This window comes from Stomoxys calcitrans, chromosome 3 (genome assembly GCF_963082655.1).
Source record: "Stomoxys calcitrans chromosome 3, idStoCalc2.1, whole genome shotgun sequence".
Lineage (NCBI taxonomy): Eukaryota > Metazoa > Arthropoda > Insecta > Diptera > Muscidae > Stomoxys > Stomoxys calcitrans.
In genome coordinates this window covers 31,614,653-31,630,533 of record NC_081554.1, presented here as the reverse complement: position 1 = coordinate 31,630,533, position 15,881 = coordinate 31,614,653, and the positions used below count along the sequence as shown (strand labels likewise).

Here is a 15,881-nt window from a genome sequence, read left to right as displayed (position 1 = left end):
GGGCACAATTCCTATCTGATTTCGCTGAAATTTTGCATGAGGTCTTTTATTATGACTTTCAACAACTGTGCCAAGTATAGTTTAAAACGGTCCATAACCTGATATAGCTGCCATATAAACCGATCTTGGGTCTTGACTTCTTGAGCCTCTAGAGTGTGCAATTCTTGTCCGATTGGAATGAAATTTTGTACGACGTGTTTTGTTATGATATCCAACAACTGTGCCAAGTATGGTTCAAATCGGTTCATAACCTGATATAGTTGCCATATAAACCGATCTTGGGTCTTGACTTCTTGAGCCTCTAGGGGTCGCAATTCTTATCCGATTGGAATGAAATTTTGCACGACGTGTTTTGTTATGATATCCAACAATTGTGCCAAGTATGGTTCGAATCGGTTTATAACCTGATATAGCTGTCATATAAACCTATCTGGGGTCTTGACTTCTTGAGCCTCTAGAGGTCGCAATTATTATCCGATTTGCCTAAAATTATGTACTACGGATCTTCTCATGACCATCAACATACGTGTTTATTATGATCTGAATCGGTCTATAGCCCGATACAGCTCCCATATAAATCGATCTCTCTATTTTACTTCTTGAGCCCCCAAAGGGCGCAATTCTTATTCGAATTGGCTGACATTTTACACAGGTCTCCAACATATAATTTAATTGTGGTCCAAACCGGACCATATCTTGATATTGCTCTAATAGCAGAGAAAATCTTTTCTTATATCCTTTTTTGCCTAAGAAGAGATGCCGGGAGAAGAACTCGGCAAATGCGATCCATGGTGGAGGGTATGTAAGATTCGGCCCGGCTGAACTTAGCACGCTTTTACTGGTTTTTTTTTATAGCCCAGTCCGACCGGCTTCCCGCAGTTAGGGGAATATTTTTTTAATTGACCATGCAACATTAAGATGCTTTGTTCGATGATCTCGCCAAGATTCGAACGCGTTTGTAAGTTTTTGAAGTTTCAATGTTTATGCGAAATGTATGAAATTGAAGCTTACAGGAACTTTAGAGGCCCATAGATAGGCCTTCGTTTTCGACGATTCCTCGATTTGACATCTTGATCGCCTAGAATTATCATCTTTTCCCTGATTGGGCTAAATATTAGTATGTGAAGTATACCTATGACCTCGTATATCGTATAGTGGTGGATATCAGCCTGATTAAATCTAAGTGCTGCGCTTTTTTTTTGTTTCTTTTTTTTTTTAATAAATTTTATCCCCTGCTCGTTGATTGGATAATCAACTTCAACAACATTTCAACCATTCCAATTGGTTTTTTTTTTCAAAGTGTACCCCGTCTTAGGCATGTTCAGCTAACTAGTATGTTAAGGTATGTCTTTTCTATGACCATAAATGACTATGTTTGCTTTTTTTAAAAATCAGCGACATGGTATGCATCTTAAATAAACGTGTGAAACGAAGAAACAAATATTCCGCACCGGCTTTAAATGGCACATACATTTTGTTCATACACACACTATGTGTCTATGTATGTTCGTGCGGACTTTAACAAAAATGCCTCAAATGTACAGAGAATGTGTGATGAAAAAATCAAAAAAATAAAAAAAACTTAAAAAGAAATATGCGAAATGGCCTACAAACATTTGAAGAAGAAAAAACAAAAAAAAAAAAAAATAACCATCATAAAAACGCAAAAACCAAACAAACGAAAAATTCCTAAGGCATTAGAATAGACAACAACCACCATCACCAAAGCATGGCTAATAATTATGCGATATTTTTGAAGACCAACAATAAAAAAAGCAACAAAAAAAAATCGAAAAAATTTAAACATAAATAAATATTATGGCCATAGTTTTAACGAAATACAAACAAATGTTGTTTGTCTGTGTGCCATCGTGCCATTTATATTCACTTTATGTAGTTTAGTGAATAATTTTGTTTTGTTTATTTGTCAATCGTTAGATTTATTAAAGAAGATTTTCTCGGAAAGGTCTTTGCTGACGTGAAATTTGTCATATATCCGCCATTTCTTATGCCAAAAAATGAGGTTAGGCAATACATTTAACACTTGGCAAATTATAGGTAGCCAGTTGGCGCCCAACGTGGGTGCGGGGATTATTTATTATGTGATTATAGATTATAAAAGGTTAATCAATACATTGGAGGTTTTTGGTTTAGTCAGGGGTAGGAGATTCCATACTACGAACTAGCGTACAGGAAGCCGAAGATGAGACCATCACCGACTTTCTCAAGATTCGAAAGACCTGGATAGGCAAAGATCCTAATATTGCAACATCAGGCAGAGCAGTGATAGATGAGTTCATAGAGCCTAACGAACAGGATACCGATGATGAGACTATCACCGTCTCCCAAGAAGCCTATTTACTGGGTGACCATTGATTGAGGTCAGTGCAATGACAGATGACTTCAAAGAGCCTAACGAACAGGGTGCCGATGATGAGACTGACCACCGACTCCCAAGAAGACCATTTACTGGGTGACCATTGATTGAGGTCAATGCAGTGACAGAGCCTAACGAACAGGATACTGATGATAAGACCGATCACCGACTCCCAAGAAGCCCATTTACTGGCTGACCATTGATTGAGGTCAGTGCAGTGACAGATGATTTCATAGAGCCTAACGAACAGGATGCCGATGATGAGACCGATCACCGTCTCCCAAGAAGCCCATTTACTGGGTGACCAATGATTGAGGTCATCCATAGAAACCTCCATAAAAGCTATGCAATAAACAAGGGCACGGTTCACATTGGCTTTGATTCAGGAGCCATGGACGACCCGGAACAAAGTTTGTGGACTGAATCACATCAACTTTTATACCCTTCACCATAGGATGGGGGTATACTAATTTCGTCATTCTGTTTGTAACTCCTCGAAATATTCATCTAAGAAGATATATTCTTGACCGTCATGACATTTTAAGTCGATCTAGACGTCCGTCTGTCCGTCCGCCTGTCTGTCGAAAGCACGCTAACTTGCGAAGGAGTAAGGCTAGCCGTTTGAAATTTTGCATAAATACTTCTTATAAGTGTAGATCGATTGGGATTGTAAATGGGCCATATCGGTCCAGATTTAGATATAGCTGTCATATAAACCAATCTTGGATCTTGACTTCATGAGCCACTAGAGGGCGCAATTCTTATCCGATTTGGCTAGAATTTTGCATGAAATGTTCTGTTATGATTTCGAATAACTGCATCAAATATGGTTCAAATGGGTTAATAACCTGATATAGCTGTCATATAGACCGATCTGGGGTCTTGACTTCTTGAGCCTTCAGACCTTCCAATTCCTATCCAATTTAGCTGAAAATTTGCACGACATGTTTTGTTATGACTTCCAACAACTGTGCTAAATATGGCTCAAATTTATCCATAACCAGATATAGCTGCCATATAAACCGATCTTGGATCTTGACTTCTTGAGCCACTAGAGGGCGCAATTATTATCCGATTTGGCTGAAATTTTGCATGAGGTGTTTTATTATGACTTCCAACAACTGTGCTAAATATGGTCCAAATTGGTCCATAACCTGATATAGCTGCCATATAAACCGATCTGGGGTCTTGACTTCTTGAGCCACTAGAGGGCGCAATTATTATCCGATTTGGCTGAAATTTTGCATGAGGTGTTTTATTATGACTTCCAACAACTGTGCTAAATATGGTCCAAATTGGCCCATAACCTGATATAGCTGCCATATAAACCGATCTGGGATCTTGACTTCTTGAGCCGCTAGGGGGCGTAATTATTATCCGATTTGGCTGACATTTCGTACAAGGGCTTCTCTTATGACCTCCAACGTACGTTCTTATCATTTCCAACAACTGTGCGAAATATGGTCCAAATTGGTCCATAACCTGATATAGCTGCCATATAAACCGATCTTGAATCTTGACTTCTTGAGCCCCCACAGGGCGCAATTTTTACCCGATTTGGCTAAAATTTTGCATGAGGTGTTTTGTTATGATTTCCAACAACTGTTCTAAATATGGTCCAAATTGGTTCATAACCTGATATAGCTGCCATATAAACCGATCTGGGATCTTGAATTCATAAGCCACTAGAGGGCGCAATTCTTATCCGATGAGGCTGAAATTTTGCATGAGGTGTTTGTTATGATTTCCAATAACTGTGCTAAATATGGTTCAAATCGGTCCACAACCGGATATAGCTGCCATATAAACCGATCTGGGATCTTAACTTCTTGAGCCGCTAGGGGGCGTAATTATTATCCGATTTGGCTGAAATTTCGTACAAGGGCTTCTCTCATGACATCCAACGTACGTTGTTATGATTTCCAATAACTGTGCTAAATATGATCCAAATTGGTCCATAACCTGATATAGCTGCCATATAAACCGATCTGGGGTCTTGACTTCTTGAGCCCCCAGAGGACGCAATTCTTGTCCGATGAGGCTGAAATTTTGCATGAGGTGTTTTGTTATGACTTCAAACAACTGTGCTAAATATGGTTCAAATCGGTCCATAACCTGATATAGCTGCCATATAAACCGATCTGGGGTCTTGACTTCTTGAGCCCCCAGAGAGGGCAATTCTTACCCGATTTGGCTGAAAATTTGCATGACGTGTTTTGCTATGACTTCCAACAACTGTTCTAAATATGGTCTAAATTGGACCATAACCTGATATAGCTGCCATATAAACCGATCTTGAATCTTGACTTCTTGAGCCCCCAGAGGGCGCAATTCTTATCCGATGAGGCTGACATTTTGCATGAGGTGTTATGTTATGATTTCCAACAACTGTTCTAAATATGGTCCAAATTGGTCCATAACCTGATATAGCTGCCATATAAACCGATCTTGAATCTTGACTTCTTGAGCCCCCAGAGGGCGCAATTCTTACCCGATTTGGCCGAAATTTTGCATGAGGTGTTATGTTATGATTTCCAACAACTGTGCTAAATATGGTTCAAATCGGTCCACAACATGATATAGCTGCCATATAAACCGATCTGGGATCTTGACTTCTTGAGCCACTAGAGGGCGCAATTATTATCCGATGAGGCTGAAATTTTGCATGAGATGTTTTGTTATGACTTCAAACAACTGTGCTAAATATGGTTTAAATCGGCCCAAAACCTGATATAGCTGCCATATAAACCGATCTAGGATCTTGACTTCTTAAGCCGCTAGGAGGCGTAATTATTATCAAGGGCTTCCCTCATGATCTCCAACGTACGTTTCAAATATGGTCTGAATTGGTCCATAGCCTGAAACAGCTCCCCTATAAACCGATCTCCCTATTTTACTTCTTAAGCCCTTAAAAGGGACTTCTACTGCGGCCTCCAACATTCAGTTCATTACAATCGGCCCTTTTGCATAATGGATTCCTTTAATTAAGTACATGATTTTCTTAGTCAAAGAGACATTTGCCTACACTTCCAAAACTTTAGACCTTTATTAAAACATATAAATCTTTAAAATTAGGATGAAATATAGGGATATTTTGTGTTATACTAGCATTTAGGATAAAAGCATAAATATTAAATAAAAATTCCTTCAGCTAAAGTTAATTTTCTTTAAAATTTGTAAACTTTAATTTAAGTTTAGTTCGAAAACATTTTGTAAAGAGGAAAAGTGCACAGAATTTTAGGAATATTTTTATTATACTACCATTTAGGATAAATATACTTTAATATCAAATACAACTTTTTTTACCAAAGTAAATTTTTCGTAAATGTTTGATAAATGTATTTAAGTTTAGTTGCACTAATCTTTATAGTTAGGACAAAAATGGTAAGGAGGAAAATAAATATTAAAAAGTGTTCCAAGTAGTTTCTCCCTATCTTATTTTTTGGTTTTAGGTTAAGTAACTTTAATTTGCTGCTTTTACTTACAAAATGGAGACAATTGACTTAATTTCCTAAGAAATTCTCTTGTATTCCCTATATGAAGTCATTGACCTGTTGTGTCTCGTGTATTTTCCCATTATTTTGGGTTTTTGAAAAAAAATATTTATTATCGCTACATGGACTTTGTTTGGAATTTTCCCATAATTAATTCATAGTTAAGGCTTCTGTGTCCCCGCCAAGCAATATGGAATTATGTGTGACATTTATTATCCACAATCGAATGTTGTGAATTCCATTACAAAGCCCTGGTGACCAGAGCTGTCAATGACTGACAGTGCGACGCCCCCGTGCCCTCTAAAATGGCAGTAGTCATTACTCATGGGTGGTAAGGGTGGAGTCATTAAACTTTTATCGATTTTATTTTCATTAGAAATATTCATATGGCAGATAAATAAATGCGGCATGGACAGACGATAGTAGACAAATGGAAATAGGGTGAGACATAACGTCAGAATTTGTCTCATTTCTAAGAGCTATTTGGCTAGGTTGGGTTTTTATTTTCATTTAACCCCATTTCACATTCAACGTGAGAGAATTTTATTTTCTATAAATTTTTAACATTCCATCACCCTTAAGCGGAAGGTAATTTTCATTGCCGGTTTGTGTTTTCTGTGAAGCCATTAAACACCATTGTCGTTTAACGCTCTAGTTGCAAAGTCAAATCCCTACCTAGACTCACCCCCACTACTGTCACACACGAGCATGATGTGAAGGTCATAGAAAGAGTGCCATAGAATGTGGCACAATATGGGATTACACTTAACAACAAAATTCCTATGACACAATTGCCACGAATTAACCAAAAACAAAAAAAGCCTTTTTGACTATTTACCCACATTCGATTTGTAAAAGTTTAAGGCATTTGCTGTAATGCCATGTAATACCAATTACTTAAATACGATGGGCCACATCGTATTTGTGGCTAGAAACTTTTTACTTGCGTTACCACAACACCTGTCCATACCCAGCCAGTTGATTTTCATTACCATGGGATTTTGGTTTGTTGTTCTTTTCTTGCTTGTATCGATTTTCAATTGTGAAGCTAGCAATTAAGAAGCTTTAACTAATCGCTTTAATCAAATGAGTAACGTGTTTTATATTTACAATACATTGATACCAAAGACAAGAAATATTGTGGAGAAATTTGGTTTCGACATGACAGGACTACATTCTTTCCTAAAGACCACATTTCGTAGAAAGAATTCCCATAAAAAATTTTCTAATGAAAAAATTTATATGATATTTTCCGCTAAGATCAAATTTGCAAAAATTTTTCTATAAAGACAAAATTTTCTCTAAAGACTAAATTTTCATGAAATTGTCTCTAAAGACAAAATTTCCACGAAATTTTCTCTAAAGACAAAATTTCCACGAAATTTTCTCTAAAGACAAAATTTCCACGAAATTTTCCCTAAGGATAAAATATCCACGAAATTTTCTCTAAAGACAAAATTTCCACGAAATTTTCTTTAAGGATAAAATTTCCACGAAATTTCCTCTAAAGACAAAATTTCCACGAAATTTTCTCTAAAGACAAAATTTCCACGAAATTTTCTCTAAAGACAAAATTTCCACGAAATTTTCTCTAAAGACAAAATTTCCACGAAATTTTCTCTTAAGACAAAATTTCCACGAAATTTTCTCTAAAGACAAAATTCCAAGAAATTTCCTTTGAAGACAAAATTTCAATGGAATCTTCTCTTAAGACAAAAATTCCGTTAAATTTTCTCTAAAGACAAAAATTTCACGAAATGTTCTCTGACGACAAAATGGCCAACAAATTTTCTTTAGAGACAAAATTTCAATGAAATTTTCTCTGAAGACAAAATTTCCACGAAATTTTCTCTAAAGACAAAATTTCCATGAAATTATCCCTAAAGATAAAAGTTTCCGGGAAATGTTCTTAAAGACAAAATTTTCATGAAAGTATCTTTTCGGGAAAATTTTCTCTATCGCCAAAATTTCAATGGAATTTTCTATAAAGACGATGGAATCTTATATATAAAAATCAATTTGTGTTTGTTTGTAGATTTGTTGGTTTGTTTGTTTGTTTGTTTGTATGTTTGTGTGTTCCTTAAATTGAAATTTTCACAGATGGCGCATAATGATCCCCTGGTGAAAATAGGGTACTAAATTTTTTGATATCTCAAGGGGGGTCGGACCCTTCCCCTTACCCTAATTTTCAGAAACGCCAGATCTCGGAGATGGGTGGTGCGATTTAAGCGAAATTTTGTGTGCTCTCATATAGTAGCCTAAAAGTAAAAATTTGGTATCCAAATTGCGGATGGGGTACCTAGGGGGGCCGCCCCACCCTAAAACCTACCAAACATATAAAACATATATTTAGACCAATCACGACAAAATGGGACTCAAATCAAAGGTATTTAGGATAAGAAAACGTATCTGATATCCAATTGTCGAACCAGGTGCTAGGGGGAGCACCCCAAAACACCCCTAAATCGGACATATTTACCGACCATGGCAATATGGGACTCAAATGAAAGGTATTTGCGAGTAGAATACGAATCTGATATCCAAATGTGGGACCACGTTTCTGGGGGTCCACCCCTTCCCCAAAAAACCCCCCAAACAGGACTTATTTACTGACCATGGGAATATGGGGCTTAAATAAAAGGTATATGAATGTAGAATACGAATCTGATATCAAAATATGAGACCAAGTGTTTGGGGGGCCGCCCCTCCCCAAAAACATCCCCCAACATTTACGACCATAGCAATATGGGGCTCAAATGAAAGGTCTTTGGGAGTAAAGCACGAATCTGATATCAGTATTTGGGAAAAGTGTCTATGGGGTAAGTATTTGCTGACTTTTGCAATACGAGGCTCAAATAAGAGGGTTTTTAGAGTGGAACACGAATCCGATATAGATTTCAAGGCCAACTCACTGAGTGGCCGCCCATATTTCAGATACGTGGTCTACTCCCAAATACCTTTAATTTGGGTCCATATTTCCATAGTAGGCAAACATGACTGGCTTAGGGGGCTTGGGGGTATTGTTTTTAGGGCCAATACCCGAAACCGGACATATTTGCTGACTTTTGTAATAAGAAGTTTAAATGAGATTTGAAAACGAATTTGATATCTAATTTTGAGGCCAATGTCAATATGGGGTTCAAATAAATGTTATATAGATATATGAGAATAGAGCACGTTGCTGATGTATTTTCCAGGCTTAGTGTTTGGGCAACCACCCTTATCCCCAAAACACCCCTAAATCGGCAATATTTACCGACCATGTCAATGTGGAGCTTAAATGAAAGGTATTGGGGGGTAGAGCAAGAATTGATACCCACTTTCGGGATCAATTTTCTGGGGGTCAACCCCTTTCTCAACATATGGGGTTCAAATAAATGATATATAGATATATGAGAATAGAGCACGTTGCTGATATATTTTCCGGGCTTAGTGTTTGGGGGACTACCTCAATCTGCAAAACACCCCTAAATCTGTCATATTTACCGACCATGTCAATGTGGAGTTTAAATGAAAGGTATTGGGGGGTAGAGCAAGAATTGATACCCACTTTTGAGACCAATTTTCTGGGGGTCAACCCCTTTCCCAAAATACCCCACAAGCACTCATTTTTTAGTGTCCATCGCAAAATTGGGCTCAAATAAAGGTATTTGGGAGTAGAATACGAATTTGATATCCATATTTAGGACCACGTATTTAGGGCATCACCCCTTCCTTAAAACACCCCGCAAAGGGTAAAAAATTTTCGCCCATGCCAATATGTGGTATTTAAGATTAGAAAACGAATTTGATAACCTATTTTGGGCCATGTGTTTGGGGGACGCCTTATCGTATAAACTCCCCTAAACCAATGGCAATATGGGGTTAAAATAAATGGTTTTTGAAAGAAGAGCTGATATTTGTTCAGAACCAAGTGCCTGGGGGACCAACTCACGCCCGAAAACACCCATAATCAGATATCATGAGAGTAGCGGCCTGAAATAAAGTATTCTAGGAGTGGAGTACACCTTACATCCAAACTAAAATTCGTATACCAATAAAGATCATATGGGATTCGGACAAAGGCACTTATAGTGTTAAACAATTAGTCAAGCGATATACTATGTTCGTAGCATGGTATTTCACTAAAAGCTCTTTAATTGTCGAAAATAAATATTCCAAGGAAACTTTTGTTCCATATAAAGTAAAAGAAGGCGCAGCGGAGCGGGCCCGGGTCAGCTAGTAGATAAATAAAATAAAGCGATATATATTTTGTTGTTTGAACTCACCTTAAACAGTGCCAAATACAGCACTTGTTTGCATGGAATTATACCAACATGTTGATAATAAGATAAACATAATCCACGGCGAAAGAGAAATATATACGAAAATTCAAATCCACAAGAAATTAAACGAAGTCCAATAATGGATGGAGATTTGAACGACGCCTATGAGGATGATGATGCTGAAGCTGCTGCTGCTGTTGATGATTAATCCAATAGTATTAACAAAATATCTTTATTTTTTGTTGTTTTATTTTCGTTATTTAATTTTTGCTTTTCGTTTTTGTTGATTTTGTTTGATTAGAAAAAAAAACCTTTTTTTTTTGTTAATTTTTTCGTATAGAAACTAGTTATGATTTGTTTGTTATGAAGAAAACCCGAAATACGCACACTGAAAAAATAAACAAAAATACAAAAACAAAATTAAACATTTTTTAACAATGGAAAATAGCCACACGCACACACACACACACACACAAACACACATTGGAATGATGTAGTGGGTATGTGTATGTATGAAATGAAATATATTTTGGTGTTTGTTGTTTTTCTTAAAACTTATAAATTATTTTTCTTCATCGATTCTTTTAACGCTGGTCTATAAATAGGTTTCTCTCTTATCCATGGTGTTCGTTTGTTTGTTTTGTATTAAAATTTATGTGATGTTATTTTTTTGTTTTTAAATACACGTTTTTATTTTGCTGAATTGCTGTTTTTTTCTTTTAAATTCATTCACTTTTTGGTTGGTTTTTCTCTTTTCAAAAATTCATGTTTTTAAGGTTTTTTGTATTTTTTTCCATATTATAACTGCTCCTATATTTGCGTCAACAATAAAATATTCATAAATTTTGGTTTTTTTAGCTTTGTTGTTATTGTTAGTGAATTAAAAAATCACGGACACATGGTATTTTTTTCTGTTTTTTTTTTGTCGTCAGATACCTGGTGACTGATATACACACACACACACACGCAGACACACTCAACACATCACACCGGTCTTTTTGGCCGTTTGTCGTTGTCGCCATCATCGTCATACTTGTTGTCTTGTTGGGGCTTGAGGAGGTTGTTTTTGTGTGAATGAGGCCTACGTCAAGAATTCTGTGACGCGTTTGAAAAGGGGAAAATACAGCGCATACTTTTGAAATTAACTCATTTGAAAATGCGTATTTTTGGTGATGAGAATTAAGCACGTTTAGTGGGTGGCAAATCATCCATGTTTTTTTTTTCGCCATTTGCTAATTTGTCATAAGCATGTAGTCAGGCATATGTAATTGGTTTCATATTAAGTTTGAATTTCTAATTAATGAGTTAGAAATATTTGTAGCATACGCACATTATTAGTAAGATACTGTTAACAATTCATATAATGGATGACTCTTATTGGAACATGATTGGTTCGATGTCATTGTTCGAATCAAATTAGCTAATTAGAAACAACTTTGTATGGGCCTAAGCTGCAAGAGAGCCATAGGAAAAAGTTGGAAGTTTCTACTCCGTGTGATGCTCTGGGTGTATACAGCAGTTGTCAGACCAATAATACTATATGGTGTTGTGGTCTGGTGGACGGCGCTTCAAAAGTCCAGCTATTGTTAAATACCCAGCCGGATACAAGGGATGGATTTTCTGAGCATCATAGCCGCACTAAGAACAACACCAACTTAATGCTACACCTAAAGCCTGTGGACTGCAAGGAGAAGTCTTGTCCCCCCTATTGAAGATTTTGGTGACCTATGGGATTCTGAGGTGGTTGAAGGTCGTTGCCTATGGGAACGACGCCATCACCGTGGTGGGTGGCGATTTCCTCCCTACTATTATAGACCTCGTTCAGAAAGCTTTGAGTAAGCTCTACGGATGATCGAGGATCAACGGTCTTGGCGTTAATCCCAAAAATACAAAACTAGTCCTTTTCACCAGGATATTGGGTGTTGTTAAGGGACCTGTCGTGAATGTTGCTACCGCTCTCTTCGGAGGCCAAGTATATGGGCGTGATTCTTGACCATAAACTAAGTTGGAGAAGAAACATCGAAGAAAGGGTTAAAAGGGGACTGGATGCATTCTACACCTGTCGCAACTCTTTAGAAAGGTGTTGGGGGCTAAGGCCGGGTACAGTGCACTGGATGTTTACGGCGGTCGTTCGGCCAATGCTCGCATATGGTTGTCGGGTGTGTCACAAATCTATGGACAACTATGTCCAAGATGATCGGAAAGGTACAGGGTACCGCGGCTAATCATGCTAATGGGGCAAGGAGAAGTGTGCCGGGAGAGGTGCAGAATACCATTCTCGATCTTATGCCTTAGCACCTGTATGTTGGGTGTGAGGCAACGCCATGATTATGAGGTAGTAAAATATATGGCGCTCCTCTAACGTAGGCCATTCTTTTATTCTGCGGGGGGATGGTGTTGCTGCGTGGCACCATGCGAAATACGGTTGGACTGGGAGATGGTGTTGCTGCGTGGCACCATGCGAAATACGATGCGACTGGTTTTATACCAGGGGAGTCCTTCCTTGTTGATAAATACTTAAAAGGGATTTATGGGTTCTAAAAGGTGGAGGCCACCGTAGCCCAGAGGTTAGCATGCCCGCCTATGACGCTGAACGCCTGGGTTCGAATCCTGGCGAGACCATCAGAAAAAATTTTCTGCTTTCTCTTTCCCCTCCTAATGCTGGCAACATTTGTGAGGTACTATGCCATGTAAAATTTCTCTCCAAGGAGGTGTCGCATTGCGACACGCCGTTAGGACTCGACAATAAAGAGGAGGCCCCTTATCATTGAGCTTAAATTTGAATCGGACTGCACTCAATGATATGTGAGAAGTTTGCCCCTGTTTTTTAGTGGAATGTTCATGGGCAAAATTTGCATTTTGGTTTTATGGGTTGGGGGCACTCCGACCTTCCCGAGAGCCTCTGTATACATGGATGGGTTTAAATTGGATGGGGGCACTGGAGCAAGTCATTATTGAATCTGTTATATATATCAGGGAATCTTATAGATTCCCTTTCTATAAAATCCCTTCATCGCCGCCTGACTGTTGACGATATACGTGAACAGTCAGGCGCCGCACTGTGCGAGTTTTTTGGTAGAATGGACGCCTTCTACGATGACTGTGCAAGTAAGGGATGGGTTGGTGCTGTAGGCTATAGGGTGTCAAAGGCCCTGTGGCGCAGTATTTCGCGATGGGTTCCAGGCCATCAAACTGCGGCGGGGAACGAAGCGGCTGACAAGGTGGTCTGGCATAGATCGCTGAATGTAGCATATCTTGTAATGGAATGAGTGAAACCTGCACTGTGCGAGTTTCTTGGTAGGATGGACACTTTCTACGATGACTGCGCGAAAAAGGCGTGGGCTGGTGCTGTAGGCTATGGGGTGCCAAAGGCCCTGTGGCCCAGTACTTCGCGAAATTGTACGTCGCTTATCCTGGGGCTGAGTAAGTAGGACTGCTAATAGGAGTCCGGACTGGTCATTTCAACGTCAGGTATTTGACGTCAAGCTCGGAGGCAGGGAGAGGCAGACTTCTGCAGGATGTGCAATGACGAGGAGGAATTGGACAAGGTCGAGCAACTGTTGATACTACTCCGCAATTGTGAGGAGAAGGCACAGGGTATTGGGTGAACAGTTCTTTCCGAGCTCGAATTCCCTACAATCTCTTATCCCTCTTGTCATTCTGCAGTTTTCTGGAAGCCTGAATTGGCTGACAGAATAGTACTCTCGATGGTGAATTTTTTATGTAGCCCCGAAGGATGGGGGTATATTAATTTTGTCATTCCGTTTGCAGCAGATCGAAATATTCATTTCCCTCCCTATAAAGTATATATATTCTTGATCTAAGACGATCTAGCCATATTAGTCCGTCTGTCCATACATCTGTTGAAATCACGTTACAGGCTTTAAAAATTGGGATAATTGGATGCAACTTTGCATCGTTTCTTTTTTTATCCATAGGCAGGCGGAAACTTTCTGATACTAATTTCAACGTTCAGTAAATTATATTTATACTTGATCGAATTGACATTCTGAGATGAACTAGCCATTTTCGTCCGATTTTCATTTAATTATAAAGATGCCATATCGAGAGCAAATTTTTATTTAAAATTTAAAAGGGTAGAAAAAAAATTTAAAATATAGCAGCACCATCTCGGTTTTTACTTGCATATAGTGTACAAATGAAAATAGCGAAATATGTTCATGGGAGTTGTTTTAGACCCCTAGACATTCTTAAATAATATAGTCAAGATATGTCAAAATCTAGATATTGCAGCCTTATGAGTATGTATGTTACACCGCGCTCCTTTAACCTTCGCCTTAACAATACCCAGTCGGGCAACCATTTAGTTTTTATTATACCCTACACCACTACACCGGAACTTGCATCCTTCCATACTTTAAAGCGAACAAAGGTTCTTCTGCAACATGATAGCCTCTCCTACACTATCAGAACCTTATTAGAAAAGCTACGGTTCTATACGTCATCGCATTGAAATCCTACGGGACAGATGTCAATTTGTCGAAGCATCTTCCTGATGTCTGGTCTGAAATATGTCAAATGAAGTCTCCATTGCGTCATCACAGAATGCAAATCGTTCTGCAGGGCGAGAGGGCAGCAAGAAAGAGCTTTATTAAGGAACTTATAGTCCATAAGGAGGCTACTGCCATCGAAAACGATCCTTAATTTAGTCATGGAGCTGACCATATAACAATCAGATTCCACAAACGGTGGAGGTAGCCCGGATTGGATTGCAAATGGGCCAAAGTTTGGACTGAACCAGTGCAAAATCGGATATAGATCGCATATAAATCGATCCTCGATTAGGTTGCACCAGGGTTGCACCAGGGTTGCCCAATTTTGTACCGATTTCGCTTACATTTTTTATGTGGAATCTGATTCGGTACTTAACCCGATATAGCTCCCATATAACCGTTTTCCCATTTTCGTCTTAATTCTGCAAAAACAAAACAACAAGTTAAAAGGCATTAGGTTCTGCCGGCCGAACTTTGGATACCCACCACCTCGGGTACATATGTAAACCCTCTTTCGTTACAATTCGGCTACTTGGATAACTTTACACTTAAATTAGGCACGGACATTGTAGAACAAAATATTAGTCATTTCGGCGGCTATTTCCTAATAGGAGGCGGATGTCGAAAAGCCTAAAATAAGTCACTGCGTCAAATTTCAACGAAATCGGATAATAAAGGCGCTTTTTATAGGGCCAAGACTTTAAATGCAGAGATCGTTCTATATGGCACCTATAATCAAATCTGGACTGATCTGGACCAAATTAATAACTCCACTACTTTATCCGTAGTTATATTTTAATAGTGAATGTCGGGAGGCTCAAACCAACTCACTATTTCAAATTTCGACGAAATCGGGTAATAAAAAAAAGCTTTTGTGAGCTTCATACCCTTTATCGGGAGATCGCTCAACATGGCAGCTATATCTAAATATAGTCCCATCTGTGCCTTTTTTGGGTCAGATGTCGGGAGGTTTGAAAAAGCCCATAGTTTCAAATTTCAACGAAATCGGGTAATAGATAAAGCTTTTATGGACCTTAGACCATTTATCGGCAGATCGGTCTATATGAAACTGTATCTAAATATAGTCCGATCTGAACCATATTTAGGTCCTATATTGGGAGGCATAAAACTATTCACTGTTGAAAATTTCGGCGAAAGCGGGTAATAAATAAAGTTTTTTTATGGGCTTCGGACCCCTTATCGGCAGTTTGGTCTATATGGCAGATAAATA

At 38.5% G+C, this 15,881-nt stretch overlaps 1 protein-coding gene and 1 long non-coding RNA gene across 2 annotated transcripts in view; one reads left to right on the top strand and one right to left on the bottom strand.

The window, feature by feature from the left end:
• LOC131995648 (uncharacterized) overlaps positions 1–15,881 on the top strand; it is a 120,169-nt gene that overhangs the window by 37,690 nt on the left and 66,598 nt on the right. The gene's annotated exons all lie outside the window — the stretch shown is intronic.
• The window catches only part of LOC106084770 (protein expanded), a 110,666-nt gene that overhangs the window by 91,938 nt on the left and 2,847 nt on the right, over positions 1–15,881 (bottom strand). Inside the window, exon 2 of the mRNA XM_013248683.2 lies at positions 10,140–10,524. The gene's annotated coding sequence lies outside the window, so the exon portion shown is untranslated. The remainder of the gene's footprint in view (positions 1–10,139; positions 10,525–15,881) is intronic.